Source organism: Hibiscus syriacus, unplaced genomic scaffold (genome assembly GCF_006381635.1).
Source record: "Hibiscus syriacus cultivar Baekdansim isolate YM2019G1 unplaced genomic scaffold, ASM638163v2 tig00111105_pilon, whole genome shotgun sequence".
NCBI classification, from domain to species: domain Eukaryota; kingdom Viridiplantae; phylum Streptophyta; class Magnoliopsida; order Malvales; family Malvaceae; genus Hibiscus; species Hibiscus syriacus.
Window position 1 is genome coordinate 5,600,824 of NW_024062987.1, and position 19,356 is coordinate 5,620,179.

General features: G+C 35.9%; 1 pseudogene; it reads right to left on the reverse strand.

The window, feature by feature from the left end:
- Nucleotides 1–4,647: 4,647 nt before the first annotated feature.
- On the reverse strand, nt 4,648–5,832 carry LOC120153761 (annotated as a pseudogene).
- Between the last annotated feature and the right edge of the window lie 13,524 nt (nt 5,833–19,356).

The window sequence follows — 19,356 nt, forward strand, 5'->3', positions numbered from 1 at the left end:
TTTCTATGATCAATAGCTCCTTCTTTTAATCTTAATAGTAATTGGGCTTTTCCTGATGAGAAAAACTATATAGTTCTGTTTTAGTATGATCTGACGGTAGAGGTAGAATATCGAAAACAAAGTAACCAAAGGATTTCAACCTAAATTAATCAACATCAGGATATTTTTCAATGAAACAAAAATCATATTTAAAATTGGGAGGTCTAAAAAGAGTTACAGGGAAATTTTAAAAATCAACTACTACCAACGATGACAATTGATAAGATTATTAGATGAAGAGTTATAGGTCTAAAAAGGGCTTATTGGATCATTATGGGATGATGAAATGAAGAGGGTTTTGATTTTGGATACAAGATGTAGATGGGGATGGACAAAGCAGCGCTGCTTTCAGATGGTTTCTTTCGGATTTGGTAAAGCATTTATGATGTAAGACAGGGAATCATTTCTACATGGGGACTGAAGCCGCACACATTAAAACTCCCCCTTTGAACAAGAAAAAAAAAGTAAAATAAATACATTTCTCTCTCTTTATGTGTAATAAAAAAAACAAGGGTCCAACACGCAACCTCCGACGTGCAATTTCTCTGCCTGTGTTTGGCCATTGCCAAAAGCTAAGGTCTCATCCCCCATTACCATTATATATTTCATACCCCATCACACCATTCCCCTTCTTCATATTTGAGAATAGTCGAGGATTACACTTGTAGCCGGATATCAAAAACATGTTATATTCGTGTTTTAGATCACATTTGTCACGATCGATGATATTCATATTTGAATTATAGTGGCATGCATGCTTCAAATGTAAAATGATAAAAAAAAATAACCTCCCAACGTTTTTGTAACATTTTAGTTTTGATATTTTAATTTTTGATAAAAATAATTTTTATTGGATGAAAATTATTAGTTGATTAACGATCAACACATACTGAAGATATAATGTTTTCACATTTACTTGATTTATAGTGTGATACATGTTCCATTATCACTTTGGGTGAGGTGATACATGTTATGTCATCAATTTTAGTGAGTTGATACATACAATGTCATCACTTTAGTAAAAATAATCATCAGTAATATATGTTAATCCTTAGTTAATTAATGATTTTTTTTTATTTAATAAGGGTTATTTTGATAAAAGAATGCTTTTAAATACTTTTTAAAAGATAGAGATAAAGTGGATATTACAAACATTGGTGACTAATTTTATGATTATGTATGCTTAAAAACTCTGTCGGATCATCAAGTGAAGGCGGTTATTGATGAAGAAATTTCACTCATTTACGTGTCAGGGTTCATGTTTTTTTCTTCATTTCTGCAGATTTTAATACTATATAACTTCACACGTTAAGTATTGGACATGAATTAATGAAAAACAGGGTTCCAGGTAGAGAGAAAAGGACCTTTCTTTCTTCCCTGCAATGCAAATTAAACTCGAGTTTTGACAGTGAGTTAAACAGACGAGACCCTCATCTTTTTATTATTTAAACACAGATTTGAAGGACCCAAGTTTAGTCTAACAAGTTAACTCTGGTGATGAGATCAAGAATTTTAAAGTTTCAATACGGATTTGTGATGAGCAATTATAAAACCCAGCAAGGATAAGATTTACTGGGAGTAATGTCAAATTCGTCATTTTTTTGCAAGACCATTTTCATTGCATTGGAAATTCCAACTAGTGTAGGACCCCACAGCTTTGATGATGATGATAATGGCGAGTGCTTGGTTTGTATCATTCTTTCATCTTGAAGTTCTCAGAATTCAAATATACAAATCAATTGGATTAAAAATCTGTAATTTGCAATCTTCAAACAGATATCATGTCAGAATGCCCACTTCTAGACTCAATCTCGGTAACTCATCTTACACCTCTCTCTGTCTCTCTGGAGAAATTTGTTTATAAATGCATGGCACTTGCTTTGCTTTCTCCACACAACTCGTAGATTTAAACCTACTTCTTGGATGGGTTTTCATGGTTGCAGGTGAGTACCTCTTGTTGGAGAAGCAGGGCACGTGCAAGTTTCCATGTTTAGCAACCTTCCCAGGTATTTTCACATGCTATTTCTAAGTGAACTTTGCACGTGCTCCCCTTCTCCACCATGAGTTCCTCAGCTTTTCTGTTTCGTCTCTCATTGCCATTGGCGATCTGCATTGCAAGTTCAACTCACTTGTGAAATACTACAGATGATCAATGGCTAAAGGTAAGATATCATATGCATACATTTGTCTCATTCATTTTGTTTGTTTTTCACACCCCTCCCTTCAATCTGGTTTCTCTCTTCACTTGCAACAACAAATTCTTATTCTTTTTTCACATTTGTAGATCTATCTGAAATATCTCAAGGCTTCCTAAACCACAAATACAAACAATTCAATGTCGAATATATACCAGGCCTAAAGAACTGCTGTTACTAGGGACGAAGGTACATGGAGGATGGGAGAGATCCTGTCCCTCTTAAAATTTTTGATCTAATAATATTTAAGTTCTATATATTTTTAAACTCAAGTAAATATAAACTTTTGTCTTCTTTAATTTTTTAGATTAAATATGTAATAAGTCTCTCTCGATATTTAATCTTCCTGGTTGTTGGGCAAGAAGCATTTCATAATCTAGTTGCAGGGTAGATAGTCTGATAAATGCAGGTTTTGCGGTTGTATATTATGAGGAGTGAAAGATTAATGTAATTTAGTTTTGAAGAAGTGGATTTTGACCAATACGACGTGGTAAAGATGCAAAGGGATTGATTGTACTTTGCGTGGTAGACTTGGGGGAGAGTACTGTACGGAGCATGTGAAGAGAAAAATACACACACGGTTCGACTGTCACGTTTGTCAAAGATGGCGTGTGTAGTTTTACAAAAATGGGAGTCAAAATGAGTGTATTTTTTCCTAAGCAAAATGGCACCACCTGGGCTTCTTGCCTCAGATTTCACCACCCTTGGTTTTGGTTAAGGGCCAAATGAGTGTTGGGAGTTGAAAAAGACACAAGAAGGTAGAGAATTGAAGATTTCGGTTCAGAACCTCAAAATGCAAGCAATGGGGGAGAACATGAAATGATGAAAAAGCTTCTTCTTTTTCTGGTGGGGGTGTACTATTAGGACACGCAATGCACACAATTCGAAGATTCTGCAAAAATGAAGCGGACAAAGATTTCGTCACATGCTATAAAAGTCTTGTTTGGGTCCAAAAACATGGCAGCGAATGTCTTTAAAAACACACTGAATCCATTTGTCTCTTTTGATTTCTTGTTCTGCAAGGGCAAACTATTGTAATTTTTGTTGCAGGTTCTGAATTTCGTTCTGCATGATTGCTCACACTCACACATGCAGCTTGTTTTCCTTCAATTAATGGAGGTCTAATAGTTTTACTTATATACCAATCAGCACAATATTAATGTAAACTTCATAGGCCATAGCTATAACTACAAGGTTTAGTAACGATTCAACGACGAGCATAACAAAAAAAAAAATTAAAACTCATTACGTGATCTAAGTGATTAAAAATAATTTTATTCTTCTTAAAATCTTAGGTTTAATCAGTTGTGTTTTTGGGTGGATGTCTATTGTCAATGCGATTATAGACTATACGACTTTAAATATCACATATATTATATAATGTGTAGCACTTAATATTAATGTGTTTGAGTTTTTTAAAATTTATACTATTTTTTTAAAATATTATTTTTTAATGTTAATATTTTATATATTTGTTCTTTAAAAATAGATACGGACTATATAATATTATCAGATTAAATAATAAATAATACTAACATAATTTTAACAACATACAAATACAACCATTACATAAACCTACCAAAACTTCAGTAACAAAACATATATTATTTAATACATAGTCTTATTAAATCAAGAGTAATTTATGTGTTTAGTATCTAAACTATCTATTTTATTTTGTTTTAGCAATTAAACTTTTTTTTGTTTCATAATCATACTTAACGTTTATTTTTTGTTTCATTGTAGTACTCTTGTTAAAATCTTAATGGAACAGACTTATCTATCTTTTCACTTCTATTTGGGTCACTAAAGTTTAAAATTTTTTAATTTAGTTACTCAACTTTTGTTCATATTTTAAGCACTCAAATTTATTTTATTAATAATTTTTGTGACATGATATTTTATTTTATTAATATATAAAATAAAATAAAATAAATTAAATTTGAAAGTTGGAGTGATTAAAGTAGGAGTAATTTGAAAGTTAAGTAATTAAAATAAAAAAATAAACTTTAGTGACCAAAATAAGAGTAAGAAGATAATTGAGTGATGAATAATATAATTCAACTATAAAAAAGTGTCACGTTGTAAGAGTTCTATTAAGTTTTTAACAATGAGATACCAATAGGAAGCAAAAAGTAAACATTAGGTATAGTTTTGAAACGAATGAAAGTTTAGGTATTAAAATAAAAAAACTAATAGTTTAAGCACTAAATGTATAATTTACCCTTAAATCAATTAATAGTAAATAAATCGATTGTACATTTTGATTTATAATTATAGGTTTACCATAGAAAAGTGAGACAAAGGAAGGATACAACAGAAAAAGGCAGAAGCTTGAATTTTATGGGAAAGCTCACAAAGCTTAATGAACTTACTTCAAGATGCTGTGTGATTATTGTTTGGATCCAGCTCTACATCACTGTGATGAGTCCAACTGAGTAAATATGCAACTCAGTTGGAACTGTCTGGCTGATCTTCCATCGCCTTTGTTTATGCCTCCTCTCACTGTGTCACTCGAGCATTCTTCTTCTTCAGTGGCCTCACTCGAAACAGAATTGTTCATGTACATAACATACAGAATCAACTGATCTGATCCAGGACAAAACCAGTTGCATTTGCCACCTGAAAATCTTTATAAAATCATTTCCAACTCTTATTTTCCTCTAAATATCCGAACGAACTTATATCCGACACATTATAACCTTGTGTTGTTCAAACGAGATTAGAAAGGATAAGGGAAAAAGATGTGAACCTGCTCCAATGTAGATATCCTTCAGCAGCACTGCATAAGCAGACCAAACACCAGCATTGAGGAACAAGAAAATGAGAGCAAAAACGGGACATACTCCACACTCTTGCTCTCTACTACTCTCCTCTGTTTGACACCAGATGACATAAATTTAGCATCTTTAGGCTGAGTTTTGATTAGATTAAACATTTATCTGCTAGAGTTCATTAGATACAGGTGAAGAAACTCACCACGACTGATAATGGCGATGCATACATGCCAATGGTTAAGCCGGTAAATAAAATTCCTACCAAAGTGAGCCTTTTGGTTCCATGAATCGCCAGAAGAGCCACCGCGATCACCGCTCTGAGGACACTGACGTCCAATACAGTGACCAAAGTCGCGGTCTTAACATGAAAAACCGGCATCCGCAATCAATCACGATGGTATCTATTAAGTCCACAAGATGAACACGTTACATGCATAATCTTTGAAACAAAGTATGTAATTACAGCACCTTCTTTTGTTTAGGAGCATATAGGAGGAAGAGGGTGACATAGATGAGTTGCAAACTAGTGCTCAAAAGGGTCGTTATGTAGGGTTCCCCTTTATAATTCTCTGTTGATTTCTTCTTTATCACCCCACAAAAGGTTTTTCTGAAAAAAAAAACATTTAAAATAAACTTTTCATGTTATTCCATAGGCTTCTTTGATTAGATGATTTTACTCACATGGGAGAAACAAAAACCAGTAGCGAAATTACATTACCTGCAAAATGTATTTTGGTTAGAGATTGAAGTTCACATATACATACAAAAACGGTGAGAAAATAGGGCTAACCAATAATGCCAAGGACGAAGCTCAAGGTAGCCATTAAAGTTGGGATGTTTGTGTTGTGTGATGAGTAAATCAGGTGTGGGAATTCAATAACTTTATATACACAAATATTATTTCATGCACTTTTTGTGGAAAAAAATATTCTATAAACTAGAATCCTCATGTACTTTATTCATGATTTATAAATTTACAATTTAGAATTTATTTAAAATCATTTAAATATATCAAATAATATTTAAATAGATATGGAAGAATCCATCTAACAACCTCAGTGTTAGAAGTAAATGTTGTTTTCTTCATAGATCTCGAGTTCGAATTGGGATGTTACAAGATGTGTGTTGATTGGGAGAATTCTAAAAAAATATTATCTTATAATCACTCTAAATTAATAAAAATAGACATAAAAAATAGATTGTGTGTGTATATATATATATATATATATATTGCAACACATGATTCAACATTAACCCGTATTTATTTCACATGTTTTGTTCCCAAATTCTTGTCTTTTTTATTTTACTTCCATTTTTCATTTCCATTCCAATGTAAGTCCATTTTCTTTTTTTTTAAGAAGCAACTATTTTTTAAAAAATAAGAAATATCACAAATTATAATAAAAATTTACAATCATAATTATAAATTAAGCGCATAATTAGGAAAATTTCCTATAATCATTAAAACAAAACAACAACTTAAGATCACATAAGGACCATACAAGAAAAGATTAAATGTAACCAAGAAACTCGAACAAAGACAGTTATAAACAGATCCGATTGTATCGGCAAACGAACCACGAAAGGGAATCAAACTATTGAAAGACTACCGACAAATCGTAAATTAGACTCGAACAACGTGAAAAACTACCCACGAACGCAAATCAAGTATCCAAATTCAATTCAAGAGTCAAAGCAGGAAAAATCACAAGATATCATATAAGCGCATTTTGATCAGACGTGGCGATGCCAAATCAACCCTTAGAAGAAAAAAACATAAATGAAAATACGACAAAAAAATTAAAAAACATGTCAAAAAACATGAGAAAAAATGTCATAAAAACATATGAAAATATGCAATACATGCATACTTGTTAAAAATAAAAAACAAAAAAAATAAATATACGATATAAAAAAAATAATAAAAAATATCGACTATCAAAAATTAACATTAAAATTGATATCATCAATTATCAACAAATACAAAAAAAAATTGAGCAACATACTAACGAGGGAGAAGTAGATTTTTTTACAACCCCGAGTATAATTTGGTATAATAATGCAAGTCATTTTTTTAAACTCAAAAGCCGGTTGTGTATTATTAAAAGCAAGCAGCTGGTAAAGAATGGCACCCAGTTGGCAAAACAAACAGTATCCAACAACAAAAATCAAAGTGCAATAAAAGCAAGACTAAAAAGTGAACCGATAGAACTAAAAACAAAACAAAAAACAGAGACAAAACCGGCTATTTGCTTCCCCAACTGAAAGAAACAAGACGTGAGCAAAGAGAAGCAAAAGAGAAGATGCAGAATCGATCCTAAAGCTCAAGAAAACCTCCATGGGAGCCTCCCTCTAAGGTGGATCTACCCACCTATTGTCCTTCGCAGCTTGATCCAGAATTGAAGGTGGAGCTTCTTCGACCCAAAAGCAGTCCTCACTGCCAGAAGAAGAGTATGACGCAAGTCGGTGAGCTACCATATTCCTAGACAGGTGCACGAACTGGAAGACCGCTACATGCAAAGTGGAAGCCAGCCGCTGCCCATCAGAAATCCAGGTACGCATTTCAGACCAATCCTGATTTCTACTCTTTAGTTTCTCAATGATTGCACGGGATTCACCTTCCACTTCTACATGCGAGAAACCCATGTCTCTGGAGAAAAGAATTGCATGCACAGCAGCCGCCGCTTCAGCAGCCATCGCCGAGGTAACTCCTCGGATTCTCTGTCTAGCAGCTCCTAAACTATTCCCTGTTGCATCTCTGATAACCTATGTTACACGGATACGGATATAGATATAGATATAGATATAGATACGAATACGGATACGGATACGGGAAGGATAGAAAACGGTAATTTTTAAAATTACATGGTACGGGACAAAGGTACGACATATAAAATAATTTTAAAATTATAAATATATATAAAAAATTATAAATAAAATCAAATATCAATACTCAAATAAGTAAAATTTGAGATTTTTTAAAATTATAAATATATATAAAAATCATAAATAGAGTTAATATTTGGATAGCAATGAGCCCACCCCATTTCTTGGCAATGCTTTGAAAGGTTGAATGGTTCCACGCAAACGGTGGAAGCCCTTTACACGAGAGCCATGCACGTCTACTATTGCACCGCACATTTTCAGACCAAACTTCAACATTCTCAGAACATATTTCCAACGCCTGCATCTGATTTTTTATTAAAAAAAATTATATTTATTTTATAACCAAATGCATAACAAAAATCTCGTTTCTTCTTTTTTCACAATTACTAGCGCGAAATATATAAAAAGTTTAGAATGGAGAGAGGAGGGGCATGACTGTCATTACAGAGCTATACCAATAATAGTAATTCAGACGGGGATTCAAACTTGCTGTAAAGTTAGAAAAACTCTCCCCTGCAGAGGGTTAAAAATACAGCAAGCTCAACCTCGCCCCTCGGCATAAAATATATGGGTTTCTTCTAATTCTTCTTCGTTTAAACTTCTAGTTTTGTTGATAATTTTTCCCATCTTTGATTTAATCATACCTGGGAGGGGAAAAGGGACCTTTTTTTTTAGATCCCCTGTTTTTCTCAGATTTGACTCCCCTGTTTTATTTTAGAATACAAAGAAAAAAATATGGAGGAAATCGAGTATCCTTTTGGATTCAACAATGGTGTTGCTGATATTATCGGGTGGCTCAAATTACAAATACCCTAGATTCAATCTTCTCTCATTGTCCACCATCCACGACCATCACCACCACCGAGCCATTAGGCTATTCAGTCTATCTCCTCCAGTGAGACCTGCTTCAAAAGTTCAGTCTATCTTCGTCAATGGAACCTGGGGACGCATGTGCTAGTCACATTTCGTCCCCGAAACGTCCCCAGTGAAAACCGAAACGTCCCCCGTATTGTTCGGACGTACCCTGCCACAGTGACACGTCCCCGGTACGTACCCCGACCGTCCCCGTACCAGGGACGTTTCCGGTACTTGAAACGCCCTTCCTCTGCCGTCCCCGTGCAACATAGCTGATAACCACACCTGACCAGGCGTCGTTGTTGCTCGATCGGTGAGAAGCTGGCATCGAAGTTTGCCTTGACTCTAGGTGGCAAAGGCAGGGACCAGCAAGACTCAGACATCGAAGCGGATGGTTGCAAGCACTGGGTAACCTCAACGAACTCCTTGCAATGGGCCTGGATGAAAGCTGTAAGTTCTCTGCTCGGTATGTTTTTACCTTCATGATAAAACTTGTTTCGAGAGAACCATAGGGCTCAAATAGTTGTTAGGATTTCTTCATGCTTATGATTCGGACAACCCTTGAGCAACCACGAGAGCCACTCCTTAAACGACCATTGTTGAGCATCCACTGGCCATCAATAACCAAGACCCCCCATACTAAACCTAGAAACCTACAGTCCCTACTCACATGCTCACTAGTTTCCAGTAAATTAGGGCACCGAAGACAATGATGATGTTGACTCCTCGCTTCTGAAAAAGATTCATCTTTGTAGGGACGAAATTACGGATAAATCGCCATGCTTGATGCTTCATTTTCTGTTGACATTTGCTGGCCCAAACTTGTTTGTAGCAGTTTGCCGAATTAAAGGCCCTATTATCACTATTAAGTAATAATCTGTAACCACTTCGCACTGAGTATATACTGGATCGTTCCTCACTCCACACAAGACGATCTTCTAGCATCATCAAAGGAAGAGGAATATTAATAATTAAATCTACCTCGTACAAGACCTTCATACCACGAGTTACCATCTATCTCTATCAGATTCGAAACAAACTAAACTAAGTCAGACTGATGTGAAGTGACCTTACTGGGCAGGAAAACAGGTATCCAATAATCATTCCATATTGAAACGGAGGTGCCTGAACCAATGCTCCATCGAAGCCCTTTTTCTAGCAGTCATCTATCGCTCCAAATACTCCTCTACACATACGAAGACTGCAACCCCAATTTAGAATTCATAAAGTTTGACGTAGGGAAATATCTAACTCAAAAAGTACGAATCACCAGAGAAGCAGGAGACACCGTCAATCGCCATCCCTGCTTAGCCAGAAGAGCCGCATTAAACTTGGCCAAGTCCCGAAAGCCTGGCCTCCCATTCTCCTTCAAATCGTACAAAGCTTTCCACTGACACCAATGAATTCCTTTCTTCAACACATTTTCCTCCACCAAAATCTTTCCGTTAGACCTTCCAGGCTATCACACAGACTCTTCGGAAGAAGAAAACAATTCATCACATAAACAGGGAGCGCTTGAAGCACTGACTTTGTATACACTTTCTTCCCTCCTTGGGAGATAAACCGAATTCTTCAGGCATTTATACGGGACAAAAATCTATCCTTGAAATAGGGGAACGGTTGGCTCTTATTTCTACCCACCAGCGCCGGTAAACCCAAATAATTATCTGGATTAGAGGAGCTGTCAACTTTAAGAATTCGTCGCACATCGGCCCTATTTGCTTCAATGACATTGGAGATGAAAAACAACCCGATTTCTCAAAATTTATCAGTTGCTCAGAGCTGTTGCCACAAATGCGAAGAATCTCTTTTATTTCAAAAGTTATTCTCGTATTAGCCAGCTCAAAAATTAATGAATCATCTGCGAAGAGAAGATGAGAAACTATTGGAGCATACATGTTGATGCGAACACCCTGAAGTCTCCCCGAAGCAAGAGACCGTTGAATGAGCACGGATAACCCTTTATTGCAGATCAATAAATGATACGGACTAAACGGGTCCCTTTGACGAAGACCCCTCTGCGGATAAAACGTATCTCCCATTATACCATTAACCCCAACGACGTATGATACTGAGCAACACACCTTTTCACAGATTGGATCAAATCATAATGAAAACCATACAATTCATCACTTCCCAAATAAATCCCCACTCCACTCTATCAAAGGTCTTACTCATATCAACCTTCAGTGCAAAGAAACCCTTCCGACCCGTGCGTCTCTTGATAAAATAGTGAAGAACTCCATATGCTGCCAGAATATTATCGCTGATGAGACGACCCGGAACAAATGCACTCTGAGCTTCATCAATACACAAATGTAACAAATTTTGCATTCTCATCACTAACTCCTTAAAAAGGATCTTGTAAAGGACGTTACATAGGCTAATCGGGCGGAAGTGAGCCAAAGTTGAGGGAGACTTAACCTTAGGTATGAGAACAATGTGGGTCCGATTAATCGGTGCCATCTCCTCACGTCCATGAAGCAATTCAACACAAGACCCTGCCATCTCTCGACCAAAAATGTGCCAGAACCTCTGATAAAAATCAGCCCCCAAACCATCGGGTCCCCAACCACATTCTCCGTCGAAGATAACAAAGTTTGGAAATAGGCTCTTGCTTCCTCTTTGATCACCTCTTCACCTTCTAATCTTGTACCATCTACCCTATATAGGAATATAATTCGATTTTTATGCTTCTTCTGAGTGGCTAAATTGTGAACAAATCTCGTGTTGTGATACCCATTCTTCAGGCAGTTAATCCTCGCACATTGTTCCCAGTATAGCTCAGATTTATCCATCTCCAGATTGAGCTGAAGTTTAACATCGGTGATTTCATCCAGAACCTCATCCAAGAGAACAGATCCCTATAACACACATAACCTTCTTTTTAGATCTTCTTCAGTGACACGTTTAGCCTTGCAAACTCGACGAAACCACCTATCAAGGCTAAGACTTACATAACTTAATCTTTCGAGTACCGAACGAGTAGAAGATTCCCAAAGAAGATGAACCTCCGGTTCACACGTCTCCTCTAACAACCAAGAAGCCTCGAATTTGAAATGCCAATGTCCAGATACACTCCCATCAACATTTATGTTAAGAAGCAAAGGGCAATGATCTGACATTTAGGAGACCAAGTGCAACAACGAGTAGTGCGGAAACATATCAAACAATTTTGCATTTGCAACCCCTTGTCCAATCTCTCCTGAATATTCGTTTCCAATCGTTGACCTAGCTCCTAGGTAAACCAAGATCCCTAATACTCGATGTCCTTAAGCCCACAATCCAATAGACAATTGCGAAAATTCTTCATCTGCCTCTTACCCCGAATAAGACCCCTATTATTCTATGAAGCTAGTAAGATCTCATTAAAATCACCTAGTACCAGCCAAGGGATATTCGGATCGTTATTCAAGTTTCTCAATAAGTCCTATGATTCACGTCGAAGACTCTACTCTTGAGCCCCATAAAATCCTGTACACCGTTAAACCACCCCATTGTCAGTCATAGAAATCAAGACGTCAATGTGTCTTGTCGAATAAGACCGCAAAGATACTTCGCAATTCCCACGCCAAGCTATAAACACAGACCACCCCTGCTACCAAACGAACTAACCTCCAAACCATTCGAAAAGCCACACGATTTACGAACTGCCTCTATATTTACATCATATGCGGGAGACGCTTAACCGCCCGAGGTTGACCCATACCCCGGACGTTCCAACACATTAGCTTCATTGGGTTCGGCTGGCTTGGGACTGCAAGCCTGCCACTGGTTGAATGAAATACCCGCTAGGGCTCTTACTCTCCACAACACTGCCATTTTTAATCAAGTAAAGCCACAAAATTTTTCATTGTGGTAAGTCGATGAGTTATCCCAAAACGAACCGTTGTTGCCGAATTTTGTTTTTACACTAAAATTATAATAATAATCCACAAATTTTTTCATTTTTAATCTGTTAAATCATGGACGTTTCTGTATTGAATATTCATTATATAGTTCTTAAGAAGTCAAGTCTGGAACTGGACTCGGAAACAAAGGTTAATCCTTGAGATATTCATTATTAGTCACTCTTTCTCAACACAAATGCATACCTAACGCTTCTAACTAGAAATATTATGTTATTTATTTTTCTGGTAGGTCTCATAATTTTTCTTTATATGATACAAAATACAGGGCTTTTAATATGACATACTCTGTTTGTATTTAGGATTTGGAAACATCCAATAATTTATAATATGTTTATATGGTTTCACATAATTGGATATTATAAATATATCGATCTTGTGATTTAATAATATATTAAACAATTAGGCGTTTTTCCCGAAATATCACCTATACCTTATATTATTCCCTGTCAGACACCCTTCAGACTATTTTTTCCGATCTAACACCCTTTGCAGTAAGGCGCGCCCTGTGCAGCACGCTTTACGCTGATATGGCGCCACGTGGCGTATAGCGCGGGGCAGGGGCTACGCTTTAGCTTTAATGCTGACACGCGTTAGAAAGGCGCGCCCCCTGCGGCGCGCCTTAGGTTTAATTGCCCACCTACTCCGGCCGTTCACACCCCACCCCCTTCCTATAAATACCCCCATTCTCAATCACTTTCATAACACCTAATCCTCTCAAATTTGTTGGACTTTTTGTTAATGCATTTTGGTTAATTTTGTTTATTACCATTTAATATAAGTTTTTGTAATTTGTTTATCATTTACCATTTAATACTTATTGTAAGTTTGTTGTATTTAAAATTATATTTAAATACCAAATTGTTATTGTTTTGATAAAATTTAATAATTGTGTTCGATAACTTTCTTCAGTTTGTCACTTATTGTAAGATCGAATGACATTAACTTGAAGTAAATGCAAATTAAAGTACATGAATTCTTATTTGATAAATAACTACATCAGTTCCTCATCAATTGTTACTTGATGACAGCAGAAGTGGACATATTTTTCTAGTGTGTCATGGGTTTCTACAATGCCCACATATTATGTATTGTCTAGATCTTTCTCGAATATCCATATCACAATGAATTCGATTGGATTTTGGACGACCACGCTCCCTCAATAAAGTTGGATTTGGTACATGTAGATACTTGATTTGTCCGAGGCAGGCCGAAGATTACATGCATGACCCAAGCAGGGGCCCAAATCAGAGCAAACCTATTTGATCGGAGTCCAAGACACAATTAACCCAGCAAGTGCAGGCTCAAGAGTGGAGATAATACCAAAATCTTCAGCAGTTTCTTTCCATCCAGTAGATGCCAGACGAGTCCCATAACTGTGCAACTATTTTTGAGATACCTGCAACAAATAAGGGACGTGGGGATATACCAACGGAGAAGGGGGAAATAACCACTAATTATCAAAAAAAGGGGGATCACACATAAAAGATAAGGATAGACAAAAAAAAAGATACGAGCCAATAGAGTATTAGCCGAGAGAGATATCCGCCATCATGAGAGGACGAGAAGCAGAAAATTGGATTAAATATAAGCAATTTCGCAGTGTTGAGAGAATACGAAAGGAAATCACATTGTAATCATACAATTCAAAAGTAGATAAAGCAATAAAGGTACATTTTTCCTAGGAGTTCTTCTCCAATTTTCTTAATTTTCTAGTTCGTTTCTTTTGTTTTATGCATGTGTAATTGTTTATAAATTAAAATCTGAAAGGGTCTCGAGGTTTAACGTATGTATCACAGCGGGGCAGTGGTTAGGAGTGATTTGAAGCCTAGAGAGAGAGTCATCAAAGTTTCGTTGCCATGAAAGTGAGAATGCCCAAAAATCATTTGATTAAAATTTTGAGAGAAGATTAAAATAGGAACCATTTGAAAGATAACCCAGAATAGTAAAAGGCGAGAGAGAAAGAACTTACCTTGGCCAAGCGTCGGGGGGTCGTGTTCTTAGGCCAACTGAGTGTTTGCAAGTGGGTTTCGGGGTCGAGGTTCTAGGTCGTTTAGGTTGTTTGTTAAGTGCTTAGGGTTTTGTTTGTTGAGCTTTAGAGAAGGTGGCCATGGCATCTGGTCTAGGGTTGTCGTCGAGGGAAAGAAAGGGAGAGAAGAGAGCATTGCGGCACTGAGGATTTACAAATGAAGCTAGGATTAAGTTTTTTTTTGACCTAAAGGTTATATATTAGATTATCAAAACAGTGTCATTTAATAGATTTAGGGCACCTGTTTCACGCATGGGTTTTTCATCATATAGGCCATCTAAGTTTTATGTTTTATGAATTTTAGTCCTTAAATCGCTGTTTTCGTATTTCTAGTTTTATCTCCATATTTTTTTCCGAATTCAATTTTAGTCCAAAATGGTAATATATTCAGTTTATGTGTGTTTCTACATTTGATTTGTGGTTTTTGCATATTTCGTTTTAGTCCCTAGGTCGAAGTTTGCATGTTTCTAATTCTGTCTATTTATTTTATGTTAATTTAATTTTCGTCCTAAATGTTGGTTATTTTGTTTCTGTCCTTTAGACATTAGAGCTCCAAGTTTTTACATGTTACGTTTTGGTCCTGTAAATATAGGGTTTAGTCTGGTTTTAGTCCATAATGAGAATAGTAGTTTTAATCAATATGGCAATATTTGCATGTCAGCTCAATTGTTATTTTGTTAGTATTTTAAAAATAAAAAAGGTAAAGTTTTGTTTAATACGGTCTAGTCCTTAAATATAATTACTTCTTGAAATTCATATTTTGAGTTAATATGTTTTTTATTTTATTTTTAGTCACCTTTAGGACTGTTTTTCGAATTAACCTTTTGTTTTTGTCCTAATTTAGTTATTTTCCAGATTTTAGTTTTAGTTATAATTTTGTTAGATTATTTGGGTGTAGATCCCTCATTTATGTGCATATTTCATTTAGATCCTTACTTTAGTTTTAATTTGTATGTCGAATTTTACATTTAGTTAAATTTAGTCCTAATTTTAATATGTATATACACTTTTTAAATTTTTAGTTTAGCATGTTATGTTTTTGTTTTTATATTTGAGTCACATTTTGTACATTAGGTGTTAATATGCGTAATTTATGATTTTTAATTAAAATATACGTATATAATTTTTGTATGTCACATTGTATGCTATTTTTTAATTTTGTTTAATTAATTTTGGCATGACATTTTTTTTGCATAATTTGTATGTTATCCTCATGTGCATAACTCGACTTATAAATACATAATCAGACTAAGGGTAATACCCTTTTAATTTAAAATTGTCTTGAGTGGCTTGTCTTAACTGATTAGAGAGCCGTTTTGACGATTTTAAATTAAAAGTGTATCCCGAAAGTGAAACAAAAAAAATTGATTCGTCACCTAAAATTTGGGAACGAAAAAAAAGAAAATGTTCTCTTATTTAAATTTATCGAGAAAAGGTTGTTATAGCTTTTAAGATCTGGTCTCGATATTTGTAAATAATCGAACATTCTTTATCTTTCTAAAACGACTTAGTAATTTTAATTTAATTCATTTGAGTGCTTTTGAATGTTTTAAAATTTACATCTTTGTTTTATGGGATCAAAAATCAAATTAAGTTCGAATTTGTAAAGTTCAATGCAAAGACATTAATTAATCGACTAGGTACCGTTTTAGGGCGTTGTGGGGGTGCTAATCCTTCCCCGCACGTAATCGACTCCCGAACTTGGATTTTGGTAATGTAGACCTTAATTTGTTGTTTTAATTAAAATTAATTTTTATTTTATTTAAAATAAAAAAATATTTTTTGGTGCCCAATCACACCCTAATCAAAGATTGGTGGCGACTATTTGAATAATATGGTTTTAACGAAAAGAGAATTTCAATTTTTTCGAAACGAGAGGTTTTTAAATCGTATTTGTTTTTTTAAATTAAAAATCAATTGAAAAAGGTAAATTAAAAATTAATGTGGTTTTTCAAAATATCACTTTTTTCACCTTTTAAAAAAAATCGTTTCGACAGCTTGGCGACTCCACTGAGGAACTTTTTTTTAGAGAGTCAGGCCAATAGTCAATTAATTAATTGTCTTTGCAATTGAAAGTTATAAATTCGTTTTAATTTGATTTTTGGATCCTTTGTTTGGTTTTTAATAAGTTTTGTTTGTATTTTGATTTTTTTAATTTAATTCGATTAACAATTAAATAGTTGTACTAATTTGTTTGCTAATGATTTCAGATTAATTGTGTGAATTTAGGAAATTTTGAGTGTCTTTATTGTGTTTTTTCACTTTGCCTCACATACTGCACAGTTGCATTTTCATGACATGAGCTAAAACCCCGCTCCGTCCTAATTAAGTAGGAGTGAGAGACTATGCCCTCGTGTGGTTTTCACCTCCGCATGGGATAGTGGATTGCTCCTGGAGCTCACGCCTTAATGTCCTCGTGATGGTAATCACCTCCGCATGGACATAAGGAGGTATGTTCCTCGAAATTGAACTCGATCCCCTAAAGCCTGTGATGGGCCAAGATTGAGGGTTCGGTAGCCTAAGGGGGCACCAGCAATGATAATTCGAGAACCTATTACTTTAGAACTGAACCCGGCATATAGTGAATATAGAGCCTGAACTTAGGTTGAGCCAAACCCGAACCTTAAGAATTCTGTGAGGAGAGTACACAAGGAAAAGCTTTTTTTTGAGTCATTTATTTTCGTTTTTTGAATAAATGCTTGCGAACTAGATATCATGCGGTTAGGTTTATTTTTCGAACAAGCATGCGAACTAGATATCATGCGGTTAGGTTTATAACTAGATATCATGCGGTTAGGTTTATTTTTCGAACAAGCATGCGAATTAGATATCATGAGGTTAGGTTTATTTTTCGAACAAGCATGCGAATTAGATATCATGCGGTTAGGATTTCTTTTTGTGAATAACAAAACATGGGGGTAGATATCATGTTGGGTAAGATCTGATAAAACATGATTGGGTAGCCAGTATGTGGGTAAGATTCTTTAACAAATTATTATCCCGACTTAGTTGCTTTATGTTTACTAACCGATCTTTTGTTGTCTTTGCTTTATTTCTTTTTTTGTTTTGCATTGCAATGTCCATTACATGGTGTTGATTTGGGATCGATGTCCATATAGAAGGCCAATAATATGGAACGAACGGTTTAAAAAGAGGTTGAGGACAATGCGGATGTTCTGAGGTGGTCGGAACAGTCCCAATTGACCAATGGGGACAGCGTTATGCCTGGATACGTGTCAGAGTTATTTGGTTACACTCACATCAACGTACGTCAGAATGATCTGAGTGAGCTAAGAGAGGTATGGGGAAGATGGGAAGCAGCCGATAAGGAGATATTTTATCAGTTGTATGGCGATATTTCTTATCTTTTGGATGTTCCTATTGACCGAAATCTGTTTAGAGCATTGACACAGTTCTGGAACCCGACTTATAGCTGTTTCATATTTGGTAGAGTAGATCTGACACCAACAATAGAGGAGTATCAAGCTTTGGTCCGTTGTCCGAGGTCCCAGATAGATAGAATATATATGAAGTTGCTAGTCACTCATTCGTTTAAGAAGAAATTACTATTGATGACCGGAATGAGTGAAGATTGGGTAATCAAAAACATTAAGAAGAAGGGAGACAGTGAGTGTATCCCTTGGGCTGCTTTGAAAGAAGTAATTGATCATCACCCTGATAAGAGAAAGAAGCTTGACTTGTTTGCTTTAGGGATTTATGGGCTCGTTATTTTTCCAAAGGTGTTAGGATATATAGACGTATCAGTCATTGACCTGTTTGAAAGATTAGACAAGCACGTGGATCCTATTCCAGCCATTTTAGCTGAGACGTTCCGGTCTTTGAGTTCTTGTAGGCACGAAGGAGAATGACTCTTTATAGGGTGTGCGCCTTTGCTGCTAGTGTGGATTCTGAGTCATTTCAAACATGTTGAAATAGTACCAGGATGAGTGTTTCTAGAGGGGTTTTTGCCTTTGAAGGATTTTCTTTTTAAAGAATGGCCTGGGGGCTTCACCGAAGAAAAATGGATGGTCATCTTCAAGGATATCAGAGATGGTGATATTGTGGCGAGCTTCGTGGAATGTCTCTTCGGTTATACTTTACCGATGTGGAGAGCGAGATTGAGTTCTTTTGCCAGGTATATGGGGTTCTATTGGGTATGCACCGCTACTAGTTTCCAGACAGTATGGGTCAAGGCAGTTCATTCCAACCACATGGGACTTGGTAGGGTCGGATTTTGCATTCAAAGGAGATCAGTATAAGGGTAAAGTTAAAGGGGTTACTGAGGCCTGGAAGCAAACTCGTCGTGTGAATCTGTTCACTTATGATCTCGAGTTATCTCAAGAGTACGAGCAGTGGAGAAGCGGTCGAGTAAATGACAACATCCCGATAGTGAATCCTGAAACTATTCAGCCGGTGGAGGAACAGTTGAGAGTGGTGCCATCTCTATTAGAGTTAGCTAAGCGCGATTTCGAAGCAGAACGGAGACAATGGAGAATGACTTTACAGAAGCTGGAAGATGAAGTGTATCAAAAGGGATTGGAGATTGACATCCAGAAGAGTAGAGCAGATCGAATTGAAAAAGTGGAGAAACAACTTCGGCTAGACTTTGACGATCTTCGGTTAACTTATCAGCGAATGGTAAAAGCTCAGACATGTTCTAGCTCGAGTAA